Source organism: Pan troglodytes, chromosome 7, assembly GCF_028858775.2.
Source record: "Pan troglodytes isolate AG18354 chromosome 7, NHGRI_mPanTro3-v2.0_pri, whole genome shotgun sequence".
In the NCBI taxonomy this organism is placed as follows: Eukaryota; Metazoa; Chordata; class Mammalia; order Primates; family Hominidae; genus Pan; species Pan troglodytes.
Genome location: NC_072405.2, coordinates 55547967 through 55572314, shown reverse-complemented (window position 1 = coordinate 55572314; position 24348 = coordinate 55547967). Strand labels below are relative to the sequence as shown.

Genomic DNA, 24348 nt, shown 5'->3' with positions numbered 1-24348 from the left:
TGAGTTGTTCTTCTGACGTTCCCTGAGTTTTATCCTTGACCCAACATTCAAGACATTCTCTATGGTCACGTAGACTAATCTCCTTTATGTGTGATGCCATCAACATACATCCTGATAACTCTCAAATGTGTTTCTCTAGTTTGAATGACTAAACCCGTCTCCTAAGATCTACATCCATGTTTCCAACTACTTAACAGGTGTCTCATCTCAAATACCCCCAAATACCCCAAAATTAACATGTTGCAACTTGCTTCTTCTCTAGATTTAGTGATACTATCATTTTTCTGTTATGAAAGTGGGTACCTTATTAAACATACTCTTTGTACAATGAAGGAAATTGATCTAATAAAATATTTATTAAAGCAATTCGATAAGCATAGGAGACCATCTTCTAAGCTTTGCAACCCCCTTCTCTTTTCATAGGGCATGAAACCAGCAGCCACTTGACCCAAGGGCAGCTGGTCTATGTGCTAAGCAGTTGTCTGCAAGGAAGGCTGGTGCAAAACTCTGAGCAAGGGGGAAAAATAATTACCAGGCCAGCGAGATAATATCAGGAAATGAAACTTGAAATGTGGAAAAAGTATTGAGCAAATGACTCAGAAGTCAGAGTGAAGTACATTAGCAGAAGTCATTAGCAAAAGTACAAAGAGACAAAGAGTGAAAGGAGAGTGGTTGAGTTGCATAAAGAGAGATGTACTGGAGTTGAGTAAAGCAATTCCTATGGCCCACTATAGATCTCTAAACCTAGTAAATGTCTGATGTTCAGTAGGTACTCCATAGATTTGTGTGGATTTTCTCACTTGGAAAGAGATTATGTGGCCCCTAGAGCTTTCTGACTTTTCAAGCATATGACTCTGAGAAAAGAAGGAAGTATAGAAGGAACGGATACAGGATAAGACATTAGAAGTAATTGGGTCTAAATTAGTGTAAAAATCAAAAGGATAAACATAGCAGAAAAATTTGGAGATAGACTCTTCAATACTTACGCAATACAGACAAAGGCAAAATAAAAGGTGACTCCAAGTGACTGCACTTGAATAGTCTGAGATAAAGCTAAATCTTCAGTAACATTATGGAAGTTTGGAGGAGGAGTTGGTTGGAGATGATGTGGATGAGTTTGGTTTTATAAATAGGGGATAGAGACAAGATAAAGAATATTTCTCATGAAGGAAAGAAGTATTAGTTGAATATATTAATAGTATTCTTCATAATATCTCATATTAAATACCATACAGAGTACACTAATGAATACTATTAATAAGAAAATATATTTATATTTAAAGATGTATTAAAACTATAAATTTCTTTTCAGATCATTTTCTGTAAGCTGTCAAACAGAATCTGGTATTATTATTTGTGGCATAAATTGAAATATTGTTATAAATTACATCTCATGGTTTTATTTCTCTGGTAAATGTTGCAGTTTCCTGATTGACTCCTATATTATAATGCCCTATCGGTTAGTTGTAATTTCTTATTGAGAAGACATTATCAATCCTAAGCTCCTTCATCTTAGTCAATCACCAAAATTAGTGGTGCTTATTTTCTGAAATGAATCGTAAAAGTCATTTTATAATTTGTTAAAATAAACACATTAATTTTTAATTAATTTGTTACCATATTAGAAATGTTTTCTATAATCATAATTACTAATCATTCTATCAAGGATTTTCCCTTCTCACACATAACCAAGGGCTTCCTAATTTGACTGCCATTTTTATTAGAGTGTTGTTCATCAGTACTATTACTTGTTGTGATCAATATATAATATAATATGATTACATATTTTCATTAGATTTATTATGATAGATAATAACTCTGTTAGGCCATTGGTCCTTTGGCATTGAGCACATTTCTGCAATTAGCCTATTGGTTAGAAATTACGACATATTTTTTCCCTTGGGCCCAAGTTTTGTTGCCTATGTAATGAGGTAGCAGGGCTAGGTGATATTTAAGATCTCTTCACATCTAATGTTGGTTAATTTTTTTTTTATTATACTTTAAGTTTTAGGGTACACGTGCACAATGTGCAGGTTAGTTACATATGTATACATGTGCCATGCTGGTGCGCTGCACCCACTAACTCGTCCTCTAGTATTAGGTATATCTCCCAATGCTATCCCTCCCCCCTCCCCCGACCCCACAACAGTCCCCAGAGTGTGATGTTCCCCTTCCTTAGTCCAAGTGTTCTCATAGTTCAATTCCCACCTATGAGTGAGAATATGTGGTGTTTGGTTTTTTGTCCTTGCGATAGTTTACTTAGAATGATGGTTTCCAATTTCATCCATGTCCCTACAAAGGACATGAACTCATCATTTTTTATGGCTGCATAGTATTCCATGGTGTATATGTGCCACATTTTCTTAATCCAGTCTATCATTGTTAGACATTTGGGTTGGTTCCAAGTCTTTGCTATTGTGAATAATGCCGCAATAAACATACGTGTGCATGTGTCTTTATAGCAGCATGATTTATAGTCCTTTGGGTACATACCCAGTAATGGGATGGCTGGGTCAAATGGTATGTCTAGTTCTAGATCCCTGAGGAATCGCCACACTGAATTCCACAATGGTTGAACTAGATTACAGTCCCACCAACAGTGTAAAAGTGTTCCTATTTCTCCACATCCTCTCCAGCACCTGTTGTTTCCTGACTTTTTAATGATTGCCATTCTAACTGGTGTGAAATGGTATCTCACTGTGGTTTTGATTTGCATTTCTCTGATGGCCAGTGATGGTGAGCATTTTTTCATGTGGTTTTTGGCTGCATAAATGTCTTCTTTTGAGAAGTGTCTGTTATGTCCTTTGCCCACCTTTTGATGGGGTTGTTTGCTTTTTTCTTGTAAATTTATTGGAGTTCATTGTAGATTCTGCATATTAGCCCTTTGTCAGATGAGTAGGTTGTGAAAATTTTCTCCCATTTTGTAGGTTGCCTGTTCACTCTGATGGTAGTTTCTTTTGCTGTGCAGAAGCTCTTTAGTTTAATTAGATCCCATTTGTCAATTTTGTCTTTTGTTGCCATTGCTTTTGGTGTTTTAGACATGAAGTCCTTGCCCATGCCTATGTCCTGAATGGTAATGCCTAGGTTTTCTTCTAGGGTTTTTATGGTTTTAGGTCTAACATTTAAGTCTTTAATGCATCTTGAATTAATTTTTGTATAAGGTGTAAGGAAGGGATCCAGTTTCAGCTTTCTACATATGGCTAGCCAGTTTTCCCAGCACCATTTATTAAATAGGGAATCCTTTCCCCATTGCTTGTTTTTCTCAGGTTTGTCAAAGATCAGATAGTTGTAGATATGCGGCATTATTTCTGAGAGCTCTGTTCTGTTCCATTGATCTATATCTCTGTTTTGGTACCAGTACCATGCTGTTTTGGTTACTGTAGCCTTGTAGTATAGTTTGAAGTCAGGTAGTGTGATGCCTCCAGCTTTGTTCTTTTGGCTCAGGACTGACTTGGCAATGCAGGCTCTTTTTTGGTTCCATATGAACTTTCAAGTAGTTTTTTGCAATTCTGTGAAGAAAGTCATTGGTAGCTTGATGGGGATGGCATTGAATCTATAAATTACCTTGGGCATTATGGCCATTTTCATGATATTGATTCTTCCTACCCATGAGCATGGAATGTTCTTCCATTTGTTTGTATCCTCTTTCATTTCATTGAGCAGTGGTTTGTAGTTCTCCTTGAAGAGGTCCTTCACATCCCTTGTAAGTTGGATTCCTAGGTATTTTATTCTCTTTGAAGCAATTGTGAATGGGAGTTAACTCATGATTTGGCTCTCTGTTTGTCTGTTGTTGGTGTATAGGAATGCTTGTGATTTTTGCAAATTGATTTTGTATCCTGAGACTTTGCTGAAGTTGCTTATCAGCTTAAGGAGATTTTGGGCTGACACAATGGGGTTATCTAGGTATACAATCCTGTCGTCTGCAAACAGGGACAATTTGACTTCCTCTTTTCCTAATTGAATACCCTTTATTTCCTTCTCCTGCCTAATTGCCCTGGCCAGAACTTCCAACACTGTGTTGAATAGGAGTGGTGAGAGAGGGCATCCCTGTCTTGTGCCAGTTTTCAAAGGGAATGCTTCCAGTTTTTGCCCATTCAGTATGATATTGGCTGTGGGTTTGTCATAGATAGCTCTTACTATTTTGAGATACATCCCATCAATACCTAATTTACTGAGAGTTTTTAGCATGAAGCGTTGTTGAATTTTGTCAAAGGCCTTTTCTGCATCTATTGAGATAATCATGTGGTTTTTGTCTTTGGTTCTGTTTGTATGCTGGATTACACTTATTGATTTGCGTATATTGAACCAGCCTTGCATCCCAGGGATGAAGCCCACTTGATCATGCTGGAAAAGCTTTTTGATGTGCTGCTGGATTTGGTTTGCCAGTATTTTATTGAGGATTTTTGCATCAATGTTCATCAAGGATATTGGTCTAAAGTTCTCTTTTTTGGTTGTGTCTCTGCCTGGCTTTGGTATCAGGATGATGCTGGCCTCATAAAATGAGTTAGGGAGGATTCCCTCTTTTTCTATTGATAGGAATAGTTTCAGAAGGAATGGTACCAGTTCCTCCTTGTACCTCTGGTAGAATTCGGCTGTGAATCCATCTGGTCCTGGACTCTTTTTCATTGGTAAGCTATTGATTATTGCCACAATTTCAGCTCCTGTTTTTGGTCTATTCGGAGATTCAACTTCTTCCTGGTTTAGTCTTGGGAGAGTGTATGTGTCGAGGAATTTATCCATTTCTTCTAGATTTTCTAGTTTATTTGCGTAGAGGTGTTTGTGGTGTTCTCTGATGGTAGTTTGTATTTCTGTGGGATCGGTGGTGATATCCCCTTTATCATTTTTTGTTGTGTCTATTTGATTCTTCCCTCTTTTTTTCTTTATTAGTCTTGCTAGTGGTCTATCAATTTTGTTGATCCTTTCAAAAAACCAGCTCCTGGATTCGTTAATTTTTTGAAGGTTTTTTTTTTGTCTCTATTTCCTTCAGTTCTGCTCTGATTTTAGTTATTTCTTGCCTTCTGCTAGCTTTTGAATGTGTTTGCTCTTGCTTTTCTAGTTCTTTTAATTGCGATGTTAGGGTGTCAATTTTGGATCTTTCCTGCTTTCTCTTGTGGGCATTTAGTGCTATAAATTTCCCTCTACACACTGCTTTGAATGTGTCCCAGAGATTCTGGTATGTTGTGTCTTTGTTCTCATTGGTTTCAAAGAACATCTTTATTTCTGCCTTCATTTCGTTATGTACCCAGTAGTCATTCAGGAGCAGGTTGTTCAGTTTCCATGTAGTTGAGCGGTTTTGAGTGAGATTCTTAATCCTGAGTTCTAGTTTGATTGCACTGTGGTCTGAGAGATAGTTTGTTATAATTTCTGTTCTTTTACATTTGCTGAGGAGAGCTTTACTTCCAACTATGTGGTCAATTTTGGAATAGGTGTGGTGTGGTGCTGAAAAAAATGTATATTCTGTTGATTTTGGGTGGAGAATTCTGTAGATGTCTATTAGGTCATCTTGGTGCAGAGCTGAGTTCAATTCCTGGGTATCCTTGTTGACTTTCTGTCTCGTTGATCTGTCTAATGTTGACAGTGGGGTGTTAAAGTCTCCCATTATTAATGTGTGGGAGTCTAAGTCTCTTTGTAGGTCGCTCAGGACTTGCTTTATGAATCTGGGTGCTCCTGTATTGGGTGCATATACATTTAGGATAGTTAGCTCTTCTTGTTGAATTGATCCCTTTACCATTAAGTAATGGCCTTCTTTGTCTCTTTTGATCTTTGTTGGTTTAAAGTCTGTTTTATCAGAGACTAGGATTGCAACCCCTGCCTTTTTTTATTTTCCATTTGCTTGGTAGATCTTCCTCCATCGTTTTATTTTGAGCCTATGTGTGTCTCTGCACATGAGATGGGTTTGCTGAATACAGCACACTGATGGGTCTTGACTCTTTATCCAATTTGCCAGTCTGTGTCTTTTAATTGGAGCATTTAGTCCATTTACATTTAAAGTTAATATTGTTATGTGTGAATTTGATCCTGTCATTATGATGTTAGCTGGTTATTTTGCTCATTAGTTGATGCGGTTTCTTCCTAGTTTCGATGGTCTTTACATTTTGGCATGATTTTGCAGCGGCTGGTACTGGTTGTTCCTTTCCATGTTTAGCGCTTCCTTCAGGAGGTCTTTTAGGGCAGGACTGGTGGTGACAAAATCTCTCAGCATTTCCTTGTCTGTAAAGTATTTTATTTCTCCTTCACTTATGAAGCTTATTTTGGCTGGATATGAAATTCTGGGTTGAAAATTCTTTTCTTTAAGAATGTTGAATATTGGCCCCCACTCTCTTCTGGCTTGTAGAGTTTCTGCCGAGAGATCTGCTGTTAGTCTGATGGGCTTCCCTTTGTGGGTAACCCAACCTTTCTCTGTGGCTGCACTTAACATTTTTCCCTTCATTTCAACTTTGGTGAATCTGACAATTATATGTCTTGGAGTTGCTCTTCTCGAGGAGTATCTGTGTGGCGTTCTCTGTATTTCCTGAATCTGAATGTTGGCCTGCCTTGCTAGATTGGGGAAGTTCTCCTGGATAATATCCTGCAGAGTGTTTTCCAACTTGGTTCCATTCTCCCCGTCACTTTCAGGTACACCAATGAGACGTAGATTTGGTCTTTTCACATAGTCCCATATTTCTTGGAGGCTTTGCTCGTTTCTTTTTATTCTTTTTTCTCTAAACTTCCCTTCTCGCTTCATTTCATTAATTTCATCTTCCATCGCTGATACCCTTTCTTCCAGTTGATCGCATCGGCTCCTGAGGCTTCTGCATTCTTCACATAGTTCTCGAGCCTTGGTTTTCAGCTCCATCAGCTCCTTTAAGCACTTCTCTGTATTGGTTATTCTAGTTATACATTCGTCTAAATTTTTTTTCAAAGTTTTCAACTTCTTTGCCTTTGGTTTGAATGTCCTCCCATAGCTCAGAGTAATTTGATCGTCTGAAGCCTTCTCTCAGCTTGCCAAAGTCATTCTCCATCCAGCTTTGTTCCGTTGCTGGTGAGGAACTGCGTTCCTTTGGAGGAGGAGAGGCACTCTGCTTTTTAGAGTTTCCAGTTTTTCTGCTCTGTTTTTTCCCCATCTTTGTGGTTTTATCTACTTTTGGTCTTTGATGATGGTGATGTACAGATGGGTTTTTGGGTGGATGTCCTTTCTGTTTGTTAGTTTTCCTTCTAACAGACAGGACCCTCAGCTGCAGGTCTGTTGGAGTACCAGGCCGTGTGAGGTGTCAGTCTGCCCCTGCTGGGGGGTGCCTCCCAGTTAGGCTGCTCGGGGGTCAGGGGTCAGGGACCCACTTGAGGAAGCAATCTGCCTGTTCTGAGATCTGCAGCTGCATGCTGGGAGAACCACTGCTCTCTTCAAAGCTGTCAGACAGGGACATTTAAGTCTGCAGAGGTTACTGCTGTCTTTTTGTTTGTCTGTGCCCTGCTCCCAGAGGTGGAGCCTACAGAGGCAGGCAGGCCTCCTTGAGCTGTGGTGGGCTCCACCCAGTTGGAGCTTCCTGGCTGCTTTGTTTACCTAAGCAAGCCTGGGCAATGGCGGGCGCCCCTCCCCCAGCCTCGCTGCCACCTTGCAGTTTGATCTCAGACTGCTGTGCTAGCAATCAGCGAGACTCCGTGGGCAGTGGACCCTGCGAGCCAGGTGCGGGATATAGTCTCCTGGTGCGCCGTCTTTTAAGCCCGTTGGAAAAGCACAGTATTCGGGTGGGAGTGACCCGATTTTCCAGGTGCTGTCTGTCACCACTTTCTTTGACTAGGAAAGGGAACTCCCTGACCACTTGCGCTTCCAGAGTGAGGCAATGCCTCGCCCTGCTTCGGCTCGTGAATGGTGCATGCACCCACTGACCTGTGCCCACTGTCTGGCACTCCCTAGTGAGATGAACCTGGTACCTCAGATGGAAATGCAGAAATCACCCGTCTTCTGCGTCACTCACACTGGGAGCTGTAGACCAGAGCTGTTCCTATTCGGCCATCTTGGCTCCTCCTCCCTCCTTTTATGTTTGTCGAGCTCGTGTTAGCTTGGGCTTGTACCTGACATATTTTTTTTTCACTGTTCTCTTGCAGACCAACCTTTATGTACTGTTAGTGTTATACACTATTTTAGTTTAATTGGTGGATTAAAACAACTCCAATTTATTACCTTCCTTTTCTGAAATTTAGAAGTCTGAAATGGGTCTCACTTGGCTAAAATCAAGGTTTCGGCAGGATGGCATTTCTTCTGGACACTCGGGAGAATCTGTTTCTCTTCCTTTTTGAACCCCTAGAGGCCACCTGCATTCCTTGGCTCTTGGCCTCACTCTTCAGTCTTCAAAAGAGGCAACATTAAGTAGTCTTCCTCATGCTGCCATCTCTGTTTCTCCATCTTCTGTCTTCCTCTTCCACCTTGAAGAGGTTGGTGATTGCATTGGACTCATCTTGATAATCTAGGATTCTCTTTCCGTTTTAAGGTGAGCTGATTAGAAATTTTAATTCTGTCTGCAACCTTAATTGCCCTAAGCCATGTAATATAATATATTCACAGGTTCCAGGAGTAAGCATGTGGACCTCTTTGGGGGACCATTATTCTGCCTATCACAAATACCCCTGTTGTCTTCATTTTTCCATTTTACTACTTTCATTTTAGGTTTATTCAAAGCTTTATGCATCCAATAAATATTTGAGTGCTTTTATAGAAATACAAACAGGACATGGTCCCTGAACTTGAGGAGCTGATAATTTAGTAATGTCTTTCTTATAAAACGTTATAATTTATAACATTCAGTTTTATGCAGTCACCCAAGACTGTAGATAATTGTTCTAGATATTCTATTTTATTCTGTTCTCAATATTCCAGGTGTGTGTTTTGTGTGTTTTCATTTTATAGATTGGTAACTAGAAGTTTATTGAGGTAAAGACACTCTCACCTTGATGCACAATTAGAAAGATATGGAGGTGGTATGCAAATTTCAGTGTTCTTACTTGTCCAGTGTTCTTTACTCTATAATAGTGGATATATTCTAAGAAGTTCTTACTTTGTGTATAATGAATTAAAAATCTTGTATTTATTTTCCAATAATTCAAAGATATGTAAAACAAAATAGGAGTGAGGCTTACCCTGTTTTCACAGAAATTCAAATGAAACTAGAAAACTGAGGACAATGAATGAGAGAAGCCTTGTTTTATCCATGAGGTTTAGTGACGGTCATCTACAACAGTCTAAAAGAATAAGGTTAGATATTTATTGAAGTATTATTTGAAGGGAATGCAAAGTTTAGTGAATGCTGTGGCTTTTCCTCTCTTCACCTCTTGGTGCCTTCTCACCCTTACCCAGAATACAAATGAGGGTAAGCTACCTTCTCCTCCCTGCAAAATAAAGCAGTCATAGAGACTATGAAGATCTTCAAGTGAAAAGCCTGTTACCTCACTCCCTACCTGAATGCTGGCCAAGATGTAGAAACTTGGTGAGTCAGCCCCATACTGCTAGAGCTGAGAAAGAGAAGATTCTTGAAGGAATATGCCATATGTTAACCAGAGGAGATAATTGCATGATTATTACCTTAAGAATTCTGACAACAGGGCTTTGGTGGGACTTATCCACTAGCAAGGCAAGGAGTAAGGGGCACAGAATTTACATTATGTGGAAGGTAATGAGGGGATCACATGGATCAAGTAGATATTTCAGAGAAGACCTAGGCTTGAGTGATCTGGACAGGTTCCTCTCCACAGGGCAAAGAAACCTCATCAAAAGGAGGCTATGTGGACTGAGCCGCAGAAGGAGTCTATAAGAAGTCAGCCAGACAGTGGCAATGTCAGCAAGATGGCAGAATAGAAGGTTCTTACCCTGGTTTTCTCACTGAAACACCAATTTAACAATATCTACGAATGAGAGCACTTTTGTAGGAGTTCCAGAACCCAGGGGTTGAGCACCCCAGTAGTGCACAAAAGCCCAGGAAAACTACATTAAAAAGCACAATTTAAAAATTTCCATTTTATTCATATCTCTAGTGCCAAGAAAGATGTCCTCACTCTGATTTCTCCAGTGGGTTAAAGAGAGACCAAGGTGGGTGTTCAGCTTCCCCAGCATTTGGGGCCCTTCCCAAGAGGCCCACTTCTGTCTCACCTCAAACAGAACACTGAGGAAACAAGCATGGCTAGGCCACCTGGGGACAGCTAGGAACAAAGAAAGATGGTGGCATCTTTCAGTGGCTAGGGTGCATGGATCTTGGCAGTAGTCCACAGCCACAGTCATTGGCCTGGCCTGACTGAAGCCCCTCTCTCTGGCCTCACCTGTTCAGGAGCCAAGCCAGCTGGGCCCACAGTACTGCAAAGCAGAAGCAGCAAGCTTCTTCTGACCACAGACTCTGGAGACACTGACAGAAGGCCTATCCATTCACAGATGCAACCATCTGGCTTGCCAGCATCTCAGGAGAGGCTGACTAGTGAAGGGTTTTCCCCTGGAAAAGCCAGCTTGTAAAGACTAGAAGAGGTGGCTCCTCCTTCAAATGAACCACCAATGTAAGAATACAAAGATTACAAACTACAAAAGAAAACTAACAGAGCTCCAAAAACTGACCCTAAATAAACAGACATCTATAAATTACTTGAAATAGAACTGAAAACAATCATCTTAAAGAAGTTCAGTGAACTACTAGAGAAGAGATAGATAAGCTCAGTAAGCTACTAGAGAACAGATAGATAAGCTCAGTATACTACTGGAGAATAGATAAATAAGGAAACTATATGAATAAGAAAAGTCCACAAGAGGAGGCAGAGCAAGATGGTAAAATGAAATGCTCCACTGACTGTCCTTCTGCAAGGACACCAATTTTAAAACTACATGAAAAAATGCCATAACCAAAAATCAGGTGAGCACTCATAGTACCTGGTTTTAACTTTATATCACTGAAAGAGGCACTGAAGAGACAGATAAAAAACAGTCCTGAGTTATTGACGTCACTCTTCTCCTGCCCCCAGCAGCAGCATCATGGTATGGAGATTATCTCTGGGCACTAGGGGAGGGAGAACACAGTAATTGTTAGGCATTGAACTCAGTGCTTTTCTGTTAGAGTAGAAAGGAAAACCAGACCAAACTCAGCTGATGCCTGCCGACAGAGGGAGCATTTAAACCAGCCCTAGCCGGAGGGGAATTGCTGATCTCAGTGGTCAGAACTTGTGTTCTCACAAACCTCACTACTGAGGACTACAACACTCTGTCTCCCAGTAAACTTGAAAGGCAGTTTAGACCATAAGGACTACAATGCCTAGGCAAGTCCTAGTGCTGAACTAGGCCCAGAGACAGTGGACTACAGTGGACTGGTTGGGGGCGGGGTGGGGAAACATGATCTACTTAGACACCAGCTGGGGCTGCCCAGGGAATACTGGCATCATTCTGATACAGGAACTAAAAAGATATTATTTAGGCAGATAGGGTAAAAGTCCTCAGTAAGGTTTTCCTTTCAATAAAAAGCAGCCCCCAAATCATTTTTTTTTTCCTAACAAAAAGCAGCCTGAAAAATCAAGCTGCAAGCATAGACAACTTGCATAGATAAGTGCTGGCAGCTGTGCCAATAGGCAAGGGATACCTGGAAGCCAGGTATAGTCAACATGGAAGTTCCCTTTTTCTGTTTTTTTTTTTTTGTCACCACATGTGCAGTACAAAGCAGGCAACATGGTGCCAGCCTGTTAGAGACTGAATTTGCATAATACAAGATCAGGGTGGGATGGCCAGCCTCTTTGTGCACTATGTAAATGGCACACCTCGTTTAACCAATCCTCTGTGCCCTATGTAAATCAGACACCACTTCCTCAAGCTCATCTGTAAACCAACTACATCTCACTGTGAACCCGAAAACCGTTTGGGACCTCTTTGCATAAGAAAGCGCTCTTCTTTCTTTTTCCTATTAAACTTCTGCTATTAAACCCACTCCTTGTGTGTGTGTCTGTGTCCTTGATTTCCTTAGCGTGAGGCAGTGAACCTTGGGTACTACCCCAGACAAATGACACAGCTTCACTGTGGGAGCTTGTCTGGGATTATCAAGAGGGTGAGTATAGGTAGGAGTGGACCTCAACTCTGTCCTTTCATTTCAGGGCTCTCCGCCTCCATTTTATTTATTATTTTTATTTATTTATTTATTTATTTTTGTGACAGAATCTCGATATAACACTCAGGTTGGAGTGCAGTGTCATGATCTTGGTTCACTGCAACCTCTGTTTCCCAGGTTCAAGTTATTCTCGTTGCTCAGCCTCCTATGTAGCTAGAATTACAGGCATGTGCCACCACACCCAGCTAATTTTTGTATTCTTTAGTAGAGATGGGGTTTTGCCATATTGGTCAGGCTGGCCTCAAACTCCTGGCCTTAAGTGAGCTGCCCATCTCAGCCTCCCAAAGTGCTGGAATTATGTGTGAGCCGCCACACCTGGCCCTTGGCCTCCATTTAAAAATCAAATCAGACCATATATTGTGTGTCTGATGGCCATCTAGATGCCTCTAGGGTGAGCTGTGGTTCTCAAGTCTCATGACAGGCTTTTTGGAGAGAACATGGCGAATCCCCCAGTGCGCTCAGATTGCTGGGCATTTTGTCTATGTTTCAAACCAGTTTCTCTTCATGGAAGACCTAGCCATCCTCTTGGGGCTGGAAGAGGTCCTGGAGCAACTGAGGATTTCTGGCCAGGGCTACACCCTGGTGTTATTCAAAGGCTTCTGGACTGACCCCAGCCTCCAACTGCCCAATCGGATTGGCAACAGTATCTCCAGCTTTTTTAATTGCAAATGTTCTCCTTTCCTATCCACGACCATCATGTCTCCTATCCTCTCTCTCTCTGTGCAATGCTGTGGGAATTTTTACAGTTCAGGGAAATAGTCCTGTTATGAAAGATCAGAAAATGCTATAGTAACTGGGAGTGTAGCTCAAGGGAATGCCGTTTTTGTAATTTTCTAGGAGCAGAAGGTCTCCCCAAGTGAGTGTTTCTACCCTTCCTCTGGCAAGCACATGGTATTTCTAGGTCAACAGCATCACTTAGTGGAATAGAAGTTCATTCCATGAGGCACATTGTTGGTCCTTTGCTGAGACACTCTAGCTTCCCAATTCTCCTCCCTTTTTGCACCCCTCTATTAGAGTCCAGGCTTTATGCCTCTTCTGTGAATAGGAAAAACTGTGCCATCAATGATCAGAAGGAAAATGTCCTCTGAAACCAAATTTTAGTCTCAAAACTGTCCATCAGCAGGAAAACCATCATTTAATCACTATTTTCTTGTAAGGCATCTATCCTGCTTGTAGTTAAAATGGTACTTAAATAGTAAGGGGATTGTAAGTCCAGAAGCTAACCAGAACCATTCTCTAAGGGTAAATGCTTTAGCACAGGCCATAATTGCAGGATATAGAGTTCAATCTAGTACACCCCCTCCATTAAAGGGGCCTTGGCCAAATGCAACTATTACATAGTCTTTCCTGAGATCTGTCTTTCAGGGAGCCATGCAGATCATACAAATCTAGGAAGTGAAAGGGGAATCACAAACAGAACTAGGGCTGCATGGGCACACATGACTAAACTCATCACTTACTTCCTCTGGTTCCATGGCTTGGGGGTCATGCTGGCAACCCTGGGTGGCATGTTTAACAAGGTGCCAGGACCCCAGGAACCAAGGAGAGAAAACAGTAGGGGGAACGCCCCTAGTGTCTTCCCCTCCACCTTGGACCATCCCAAGGAAAAGATCCTTTTTTTCTCACTTCTCTTTCTAGATCGATATCAGACCGTTTTCAGCCTGCACTCCTCTCAAGTGTATTCTGAGGGATTGGGACTCCTTTAACTGCAAAACTTTGAAGAAAAAAGCAGTTCATTTTTCTTTGCACAAGGGGATGACATTCTTACTAGACTTTTGCAAGCACTGCAAAATCAACCCAGCTCTTTCAGCAGTCATATCAGGCAGGTGTATAGAGAATGATTCCCCAGTATTAAAGAAGTAAATTATAGAGAAACCATCTGAGGATCCCCCTTATTTGGGACCCCTTTAAGTTCCCTTCTCATTACAGGACCTTAGGCAAATAAAGGGAGACTTAGGCCAATTTTCTGACAACTCTGATAGGAAGCTTTCCAAAATTTAACTCAGATGTTTAACCTCACATGGAGGGAGGTTATGCTGCTCCTAAGCCAAACCCTCACTGCTGCTGAAAAACTGGCAGCTTTGTAGGCAGTAGAAAATTTTGGAGATGAGCAGTATATCTCCTATAGTAGGTCAAAAAGAAAAAAAAGAAGATAGGGAAGGTGATATGTTTTGGCTCTGTCTCCACCCAAATCTCATCTTGAATTGTACTCCCATAATTTTTATGTGTTGTGGGAGGGATGTCGTGTAACATAATTTGAATCATGGGGGTGATTTCCCCCATATTCTCATGATAGTGAATAAGTCTCATGAGATCTGGTGGTTTTATCAGGGGTTTCTGCTTTAGCATCTTTCTCATTTTTTCTTGCCGCCGCTATATAAGAATTGCCTTTCACCTCCTGCCATGATTCTGAGGCCTGCCCAGCCATGTGGAACTGTAAAGTTCAATTAAACCTCTTTTGCTTCTCAGTCTTGGGTATGTATTTATCAGCAGCATGAAAATGGACTAATACAATAAATTGGTACCAGTAGAGTGGGTGTTGCTGAAAAGATACCTGAAAATGTGGAGGTGACTTTGGAATTGGGTAACAGTTTGCAGGGCTCAGAAGAAGACAGAAAACATGGGAAAGTTTGAAACTTTTCTAGAGACTTGCTGAATGGCTTTGACCAAAAGCCTGGTAGCAATATAGACCATAAGGTCCAGCCTGAGGTGGTCTCAGATGGAGATGAGGAACTTGGGAACTGGAGCAAAGGTGACTCTCCTTATATTTTAGCAAAGAGACTGGTGGCATTTCTCCCCTGCCCTAGAGATTTGTGGAACCTTGAACTTGAGAGAGATGATATAGGTTATCTGGCAGAAGAAATTTCTAAGCAGCAAAGCATTCAAGAGGTGATGTGGGTGCTGTTAAAGGGATTCAGTTTTATAAGGAAAGCAGAGCATGAAAGTTTGGAAAATTTGCAGCCTGACAATGTGATAGAAAAGAAAAACCCATTTTCTCAGGAGAAATTCAAGCCAGCTGCAGAAATTTGCGTAACTAATAAGCTGAATGTTAATCTTCAAGATAATGGGGAAAATGTCTCCAGGGCAAGTCAGAGGTCTTCATAGCAGTCCCTCCCATCACAGGCCAGGAGGCCTAGGAGAAAATGGTTTTGTGGGCTGGGCCCAGGGTCCTCGTGCTGTGTGCAGCCTAGGGAGTTGGTGTCCTGCATCCCAGCCACTCCAGCTGTGGCTGAAAGGGGCCAACATAGAGCTTGGTCCATGGCTTCAGAGGGTGCAAGCCCCAAGCCTTGGCAGCTTCCACATGGTGTGGAGCCTGTGAGTACTCAGAAGTCAAGAATTGGGGATTGGGAACCTCCACCTAGATTTCAGAAGATGTATGGAAACAACCGGATGCTCAGGCAGAAGTTTGCTGCAGGGGCAGGGTGCTTATGGAGAACCTCTGCTAGGTCAATAACAGAAGGAAAATGTGGGGTCAGAGACCCCATATATAGAGTCCCTACTGTGGCACCACTTAGTGGAGCTGTGAGAAGAAGGCCACAGTCTTCCAGACCCCAGAATGGTAAATCCACTGACAGCTTGCACTGTTCGCCTGGAAAAGTCACAGACACTAAATGCCAGCCCATGGAAGCAGCTGGGAGGGAGGCTGTACTCTGCAAAGCCACAGGGGCAGAGCTGCCCAAGACCATGGGAACCCATCTCTTGCATCAGCGTGACCTGAGAGTGAGACCTGGAGTCAAAGGAGATTATTTGGGGGCTTTAAAATTTTACTGCCCTGCTAAATTTCAGATTTGCATGGGCCCTGTAACCCCTTTGTTTTGGCCAATTTCTCCCATGTGGAATGGCTGTATTTACCCAATACCTGTACTTCCATTGTATCCAAGAGGTAACTAGCTTGCTTTTGATTTTACAGGCTCATAGGCAGAAGGGACTTGCCATGTCTCAGATAAGACTTTGGACTGTGGACTTTTGAGGTAATGCTTAAATGAGTTAAGACTTTGGGGGACGGTTGGGAAGGTGTGATTGGTTTTGAAATGTGAGGACATGAGATTTGGAGGGACCAGGGACAGAATATGGTTTGGCTCTGTGTCTCCACCCAAATCTCATGTTGAATTATACTCCGATAATTCCCATAAAGTTGTGGGAGGGACCCAGTGGGAGATAATTTGAATCATGGGAGCGGTTTCCCCCATACTGTTCTAGTGGTAGTGAATAAGTCTCACGAGATCTGGTGATTTTATCAGGGGTTTCTCTTTTGCATCTTCCTCATTTCTTTTGCCACCATGTAAGAAGTGCCTTTTTCTTCCTGCCATGATTCTGAGGCCTTTCCAGCAATGTGGAACTGTAAGTCCAATTAAGCCTCTTTTTCTTCCCAGTCTTGGGTATGTCTTTATCAGCAGTGTGACAACAGACTAATACAGAACACAAAGAAATAATGGAAACACCATTCCCAACAGGAAGGGAAATAGTTCCTCTTGACAATCCTGATTGGAACTCCGATAGCTCCACAAACGAATGGAAAGAGAAACTCTTTTTAATGTGCATATTAGAGGGCTTACAAAGAACTAGGACCAAATCTCTTAATTACTTTAAGCTGTCCATGATAGACCAAAAACCAGATGAGAATCACACAGCCTTTATGGAAAGGCTGAGAGAGCCACTAATAAAACACACCTCCTTATCCCTTGATTCAGTAGAAGGACAGCTCATCCTAAAGGACAAGTTTATTACACAGGCAGATCCTGATATTAGAAGGAAGCTGCATAAGGAGGCTATAGGAGCAGATAGCACCTTGGAAAACCTCCTGAGGGTGAACACTTCAGTCTTTTATAATAGGGATCAGGAGGAGGTCGAGCAGAAAGAGAGGAAGCACAAGAAAACGACAGAGGCTCTAGTAGCCGCTTTGCAGGCTTACAAAGTTCAGGATCCCCATGGTGCGTCTGCTAGTGGCTATCGATGTGGAAAGTCAGGGCACTTTAAGAAGGAGTACCCAGGCAGCAAGGAAAAGCCACCTCAACCCTGGCCAGCCTGTGGCAAAGACCACTACAGATCAGACTGCCCCCGGAGATGGAGGTCACCGGGTTCAGAACCAGTCTCACACATGGTCCAACAGGACTGATGGGTTCTGGAGCTCAAACCCCTGGCTGTAGTGGCTCAAACTGCCATTAGGAGCCCCAGGTGATTCTGGAAATTGGAGGAAGAAAGGTAGACCTCCTTTTTTTTCTTTCTGACAGTCTCGCTCTGTCGCCCAGGCTGGAGTGGAGTGGTGCGATCTCGGCTCACTGCAAGCTCTGCCTCCTGGATTCACACCATTCTCCCCCCTTCAGCCGCCAGAGTAGGTGGGACTACAGGTGCCCACCACCACGTCCAGCTAATTTTTTTGTATTTTTAGTAGAGACAGGGTTTCACTGTGTTAGCCAGGATGGTCTCAATCTCCTGACCTTGTGATCCGCCCACCTTGGCCACCCAAAGTACTAGGATTACAGGCGTGAGCTGCTGCATCCAGCCAGGTAGACCTCCTTCTAAACAATGGAGTCAGCCTCTCTCTCCTCTCTCTAATCCAGGCCTCCCCTCTTCTTGTAGCACCACCATGTGGGACATCTCAGGAAAAACTCTAATATTTTTCTCAACCCCTTAGTTGCACTTGAGGGGACCTATTATTTGCAAATGCCTCCAAGCCATTGCCACGGTGGTCCTACTGGTCCTAAAAGCCACCAAATTAACCTGGGAAATGACTTAACTGTTTACACCCCATATGATGTGGCAGGATTACTGTCTTCTAGCGGGGAGCCTTTGGCTAACAGACAGTTGGCTTCTTAAATATTAGGCTCTGCTGTTAGAGGATTCCACAATCCAGTTAAAAACTTGTTCTCATCTAAACCCAGCCACTTTCCTTGGGGAAACTGAACATGACTCTGAACAAGTTATAATACAGACCTATGCAGCCAGGGAAGATCTCAGGGAAACTCCCCTAGAAAATCCAGATTGGACCCTCTTCAAAGATGGGAGCTACTTTGTAGAGCAAGGGATCCATAAAGCATGATATGCAGTAGTCACTCTAAGTGACATCATTGAAAGTCTCTCTCTCCAGGCACAAGCACTCAATTAGCTGCACTGATAGCTCTTACAAGAGTGTTTGAATTAAGCAATTGAAAGGTAGCTAGCATTTACAGTAATTTGAAGTATGCTTTCTTAGTTCTCCATGCTCATGCTGTCATTTGGAAAGAAAGCCATTTTTTCTTACAGCTAATGCATCTCCCAAAATTACTGGTTATTATCCTCAAGTTTTCCTTCCATGAGAAATAGCAGGAATGCATTGAAAGGGACATCAAAGACAACCGATAAAGCAGACAAAGAAAATAGGTTTGCTGATCAGGCAGCTAAGTCAGTGGCAAGGAAGCCTCAGCGCATCAACATACTTCAAGCCCCCCTAATTTGGAAAGGCTCCATAAGAGAAATTAAACCTCAGTACTCCCCTGCAGAAATAGGATGCATCACTTCTTGAGGATATACTTTCCAGCCCTCAGGACAGCTACAGTCAGAGGATGGCAAACTCCACTTGCCAGCCTCCAGCCAATGGAAAGTTTTTAAATCCACCAGGCATTTGATTTAGGAAAGAGTAAAACTTACCAGTGTGCCCAAAAATTTTCAAGAAAGAATTTATTAAGAACAGTCAAACAGGTTGTTAATGCTTGTGAAGGCAGCAGCTTTCTCCTCAAACCCAAAGGATGGGAAGCTTTCCAGGGGAGGTCTGGCAGATAGACTTCACCCACATGCCAAAGGTGAAGGGCATTCAACACCACCTGGCATGGATAGATACTTTCACTAACTGCATAGAAACCTTTCCACCCCATACAGAAAAGGCCTCTGAGGTAATAAAGCTGTTTTTCTGTTTTGTTTTTGTTTTTTTTAAGACGTAGTTTCACTCTTGTTGCCCAGGCTAGAGTGCAATGGTGCGATCTCGGCTCACCGCAACTTCTGCCTCCCAGGTTCAAGCGATTCTTCTTCAGCCTCCCGAGTAGCTGGGATTACGGGCATGTGCCACCATGCCCAGCTAATTTTGTATTTTTAGTAGAGATGGGGTTTCTCCATGTTGGTCAAGCTGGCCTTTAACTCCCAGCTCCAAACTCTGGAGATCTGGAATTGGTGAAGGCTCTCCCTTCTCTCTCTTTGTCCTGAGCCCAAGCTGGGAAGGGCCCCACACTGTTCTTTCAGCCCCCTCAGTGGTAAAGGTTACAGGTATCAACTACTGGATTTGTCACACTGGAGTCAAAGCCTGGAAAGCTGTGGGAGCAACCCCTGACAGCCCAGAGGAACATCCTGAATATCAATGTGAAGAAATAAGATATCTGAAGCTACAAATCATAAAAGATAAGTGAGAGCTACTCATCTTACTCGGTCCCACCTTTACCTCAGCAAATACTTTGTCATTTTAATTTTTCTCTTTAGATTTGCCACCAGATATTAGAACTTCTTTTTAACGCATTTTTGCAGAAAGATTTTAGTTATCCTTGGGATTACATTTATAACTTCATAGACCCCCAAAGAGAAATTCTATGTCTTGGCAAGTAAAACTTTTTGATGGAAATTATCTACTACACCACCCTTGCAGAATTATATACTCACTCTACTATTTACAGAAGGATTATATATTGTAGCAACCCCAGAGTGGAATATTGGATAAAGAGCCTCAACTACTGTAATATTTTGTGGAATTATTATCCTTATAGCAGGGATAATAGTTACTGACAGGAAGTAAACATGAAAATTTTACTATCACTAAGTTTGCTAGGACTTCTTATTGGGTTTGGTAATATGTCACACCCTAGCTATTCAATTAAGGTCATAAAGGAAGGATATTTTTGCTGGGTGCAGTGGCTCACGCCTGTGATTTCAGCACTTTGGGAGGCCAAGGTGGCTGGATCACGAGGTCAGGAGTTCAAGACCAGCCTGGCCAAGATGGTCCCGAGTAGCTGGGATTACAGGCATGTGCCACCATGCCCAGCTAATTTTGTATTTTTAGTAGAGATGTGGTTTCTCCATGTTGGTCAAACTGGCCTTGAACTCCTGACCTCAGGTGATCCATCCACCTTGGCCTTCCAAAGTGCCGGGCAAGATAGTGAAACCCCATCTCTTTATGAAAAATACAAAATTTTTTCATAAATTTCTGGGTGTGGTGGTGGGCACCTGTAATCCCAGCTGCTTGAGAGGCTGAGGCAGAGAATTGCTTGAACCTGGGAGACTGAGTTTGCAGTTACCCAAGATTGTGCCACTGCACCCCAGCCTGGGTGACAGAGCGAGACTCCATCTCAAAAAAAAAAAAAAGACTTTATATAAGAAAGGATCTTGGATGGTAAATTCTTGTCCTAAAAGGAAATAACTGGTTGTTTAAAAAAGGGGTGTTTAGGACTAGTAAGAAAGTTTAAGCATGTCATAAATGGTCTGTGGAAATTGTGAAAGGATTGATAATTGCTGGAAAAATTTAGCCAAGGTTAACACTAAAGTTACTTTAGCCACCCAAATTTAATGCCATTTATCCTAAAAAGAATGTTTTTTTTTTTTTTTTTTTTGAGATGGAGTCTCACTCTGTTGCTCAGGCTGGAGTGCAATGGCTCAATCTTGGCTCACTCCCCGATTCAAGCAATTCTCCTGCCTCAGCCTCCTGAGTAGCTGGGATTACAGGCACCCACCATCATGCTTGGCTAATTTTTGTATTTTTGTAGAAACGGGGTTTCACCATGTTGGCCAGGCTGGTCTTGAACTCCTGACCTCAGGTGGTCTGCCTGCCTCGGCCTCCCAAAATGCTGGGATTACAGGCATGAGCCACTGTGTCTGGCCAAAGAATGTTATTTTTATCTTAACGTTTCTGGTAAAGTACAGCAACATTTGGTGGAGGCAAACAAGTATTACAATCCATTAGAATAGCTAACAGGTATCAAACTCTACTGTCATGGTTATGGCCTATAGTACCCCCACTAATAATGGTAATCTTAATACTTATATTCAAACCCTATATTCTAAACTTTCTTGTAAAATTTATCTCTTTTCATCTGGAAGCAAACTCCAAATGGTGCTGCAGACAGAACCACCTATGGACACGCCTTTCTTCTGAGGACCCGTAGATCGACCCCAGGAGGAGCCCTAAGTGCTGTTCCCAGCACAACACTTCTTTTCAGCGGGAAGTAGCCAGAAAGAGTCGTCGTTTAACACCCCCTAATGGCAGTTAGGGATACCACTCTTGAGGAATGTGTCACTAGTAGACATAGTTATAAAGACTTGCTAAAGGAAGTTTTTAATAGACAATCCCCATTTGAGTTTTATATGTCATACTTGATACTTGAAACAAAAATTATAACAGCACTTGATATTCAAAGCAATTATATTTAAAAGTGTAAAAAATAAAAGGACTTAAATGGGAGTAATATTTCCATACTTCAAAGTCATATATCAGTAGAATGAGATATATTGTAATATCCACAGCGACTACTACAAAAACTACATACTTAAAGTGTGTACCTCTCTAAAAACACCATAAGTAAATCAAAATGAAATTTTTAAAAAAAATGTTTAACCTACAGGAAGGCAAAAAAACAACAACAAAGAAACAGGAACAAAACCAGAGGAAGCAAACAGAAAATAATAAAATAGCATACTTAAGCTCTAAGGTATCAAGAATTGCCTTAAGTGTAAATAATATGCATACAGTGATCAAAAGGCAGAGATTGACAGTGTGTTAAGTATGAGTAGTGGGGAGAAACAAAGATTATTTTAGAAAATGACCTAACTAAATTCTGTCTACAAAAACTCACTTCAAATTCAATGACAGGTAGGTCGAAAGTAAAAGAGTGAAAAATGTATATTATGCAAACAATAATCAAAAGAAAGCAGGAGTGGGTGTATTAAAACTGGAAAAGGTGGCCAGGCGCGGTGGCTTACGCCTATAATCCCAGCACTTTAGGAGGCCAAGGTGGGTGGATTGCCTGAGCTCAGGAGTTCACAACCGGCCTGGGCAACATGGTGAAACCCCATCTCTACTAAAAGACAAAAAATTAGCTGGGCGTGGCAGTGTGCACCTGTAGTCCCAGCTACTCAGGAGACTGAGGCAGGAGAATTGCTAGAACCTGGGAGGCGGAGGATGCAGTGAGCTGAGATCGCCGCACTGCACTCCATTCTGGGCAACAGAGTGAGACTTGTCTCAAAAGAAAAAAAAATAAACTGGAAAAGGTAAACTTATAAAGCAAATAAAATTACCAGAGACAGAAAGGAACATTAATTACAGAAATCTGGGGCTGCCTGAGGGCCATTAGCACATGTGCTTAAGAATAAAAAAGTCTACTTTAAGCTCAGAGCAGAGAAAGATATCCCTTCACAAAGTAGTGAGTCCAGCACTTTATCTCTTGGTAAGAACATGTTCCAGGCTCAAGACACATTATTTGGCAAAGCAGAGGTCCAAAGACTGCCTGCACAAAGTGCCTTTCCCAATGATATCTATATACAAAAACATGAACCAAACCAAAACAATTTAGAGCTGACCTCACACATGACACAATATACATGCCAGTGAATCAAAGGGCTGTTGAAATCAAAATAAAGATGTAGAGATGAATCTCTAAATTTAATGTTAAGAAAGAATTGCAATTTGAAGCATACGTATAGATTGGGTGGTCTTTGGTATGTCCAAAAAGCAGAAGGTTGGGAGTTTTATATTAATACAAAAGAGGAATGTGACATGTATTCCAGAGAGAAAATGTACTGTTTTTAGTAAAGCTTTGATTTGACTCTCTTACCTGGGTCCAGCACTTAGGTGATTTGGCTCTCTTACCTGGGTGCAATGGTGCAGGGCCTAGGTTATTTGACTTTCTACCTGGGCCTGGCTGACAGGTCGGATTATGACATATACAGGGGCCCAGCACCTGGGTGACTCCTACCTTGGCCATGCCCACAGGTGAGATTGTGACATATACTTGGGCCTGGCACCTAGGTGATTTTACCCTCATACATGGGCAAAGCCCACAGGGAAGATGGTAACTCATTTCTGAACCCAGCTCACTGGCCATATGATGACTCTCAAACCTGGACCCAGCTAGTAGGAGAGATTTTGATTCTCATACCTGGACTAGGAACACAGTTAAGATCATGAGTCTCATAGCTATATGAAAGTATCAGAGAAAATTGTGATTCACTTACCTACTATATAAAGCCCTCAAGTGGTACAGAGTGTCATAATAGGGCCTACCTCATAGGTGAGAGTGTAACTCTTCTATGCACACCAAGCCAACAGCTAGGATTGTCACACTCATATATGGACACAGCCTGCTGCTGAGGTTTTTAATCTCACATCCAGATGCAGTCAAAAGTTGGAATTGTGACTCATACATGGATCTGGTCCACAGGTGGAATGGTGACTCATTTCTGTACTAAGGCCACAGAGAGAATTGTGACTCCCATGCCTACTGTATAAAGCTCTTGGGTGGTACAGAGAGTGTCATAACAGGACCCAGCACACAGGTGAGATTGTGACTCTGATATGCACATCCAACAAACTCTTAGGATTGTCACCCTCACACAAGGACACAGCCTATTCAGGTGAGGTTCTGAATCTCACACCCAAACACAATGGAAAGGCTGATTTGACTCATTTGGGCTGGAGGAAATGGAAATAACTTTTACCTCATTTGCATTTGTGACTTTTTCACATAGAAATATTTACAAATGGACATTATAGACATTCATATAATCATGTATGTGCATATGTGTATGTGTTTATGTACCTACCTACCTATATCTATATATCTACCAAAACAGCCAAGCAGAAAAAACCTAGGTTGGAAGTCATTTTTCTGTCACTCCTCTTGAGCCCAGGTGAATCAATTCAGCCAGTTAGTTCAGTTAAAGTAAATCAAATCAGAGCCATGCATGGCTTCCCAATTTTCTTGCACCTGTGAAAATATCCTCCCAACCTGGTACCCAAGTGTTTTAAAATCAGGAGCTCATCAAATTAGCTCAGTGGGGTACTGGCCAGCCAGCTAAGACTGGGCAGAGCTGGCTGACACCAGTGGGTGTAGCATTCAACACAATGATTCTTTGACCTGGCCAACACGTGTCACTTTTGGTACTTCAGTGACTGATGATTCTGGCCTGGTTGTCTTTTGCTTGGGTATCACATTCCCTGGCATTATGTTCAGTGCCCAAGTCTAGTTTCAGAGAACAGATGTAGGCTTTTCTACTCCTATACAAAAGGACACTTCTC

The 24348-nt window shown here is 42.0% G+C and overlaps 1 long non-coding RNA gene across 1 annotated transcript in view; it reads right to left on the bottom strand.

Moving 5' to 3' along the window:
* LOC107976300 (uncharacterized) overlaps positions 1 to 22992 on the bottom strand; it is an 81813-nt gene extending 58821 nt beyond the window's left edge. Inside the window, exon 1 of the long non-coding RNA XR_008536711.2 lies at positions 22886 to 22992. This is a non-coding gene — a long non-coding RNA (uncharacterized LOC107976300). The remainder of the gene's footprint in view (positions 1 to 22885) is intronic.
* Positions 22993 to 24348: the final 1356 nt, after the last annotated feature.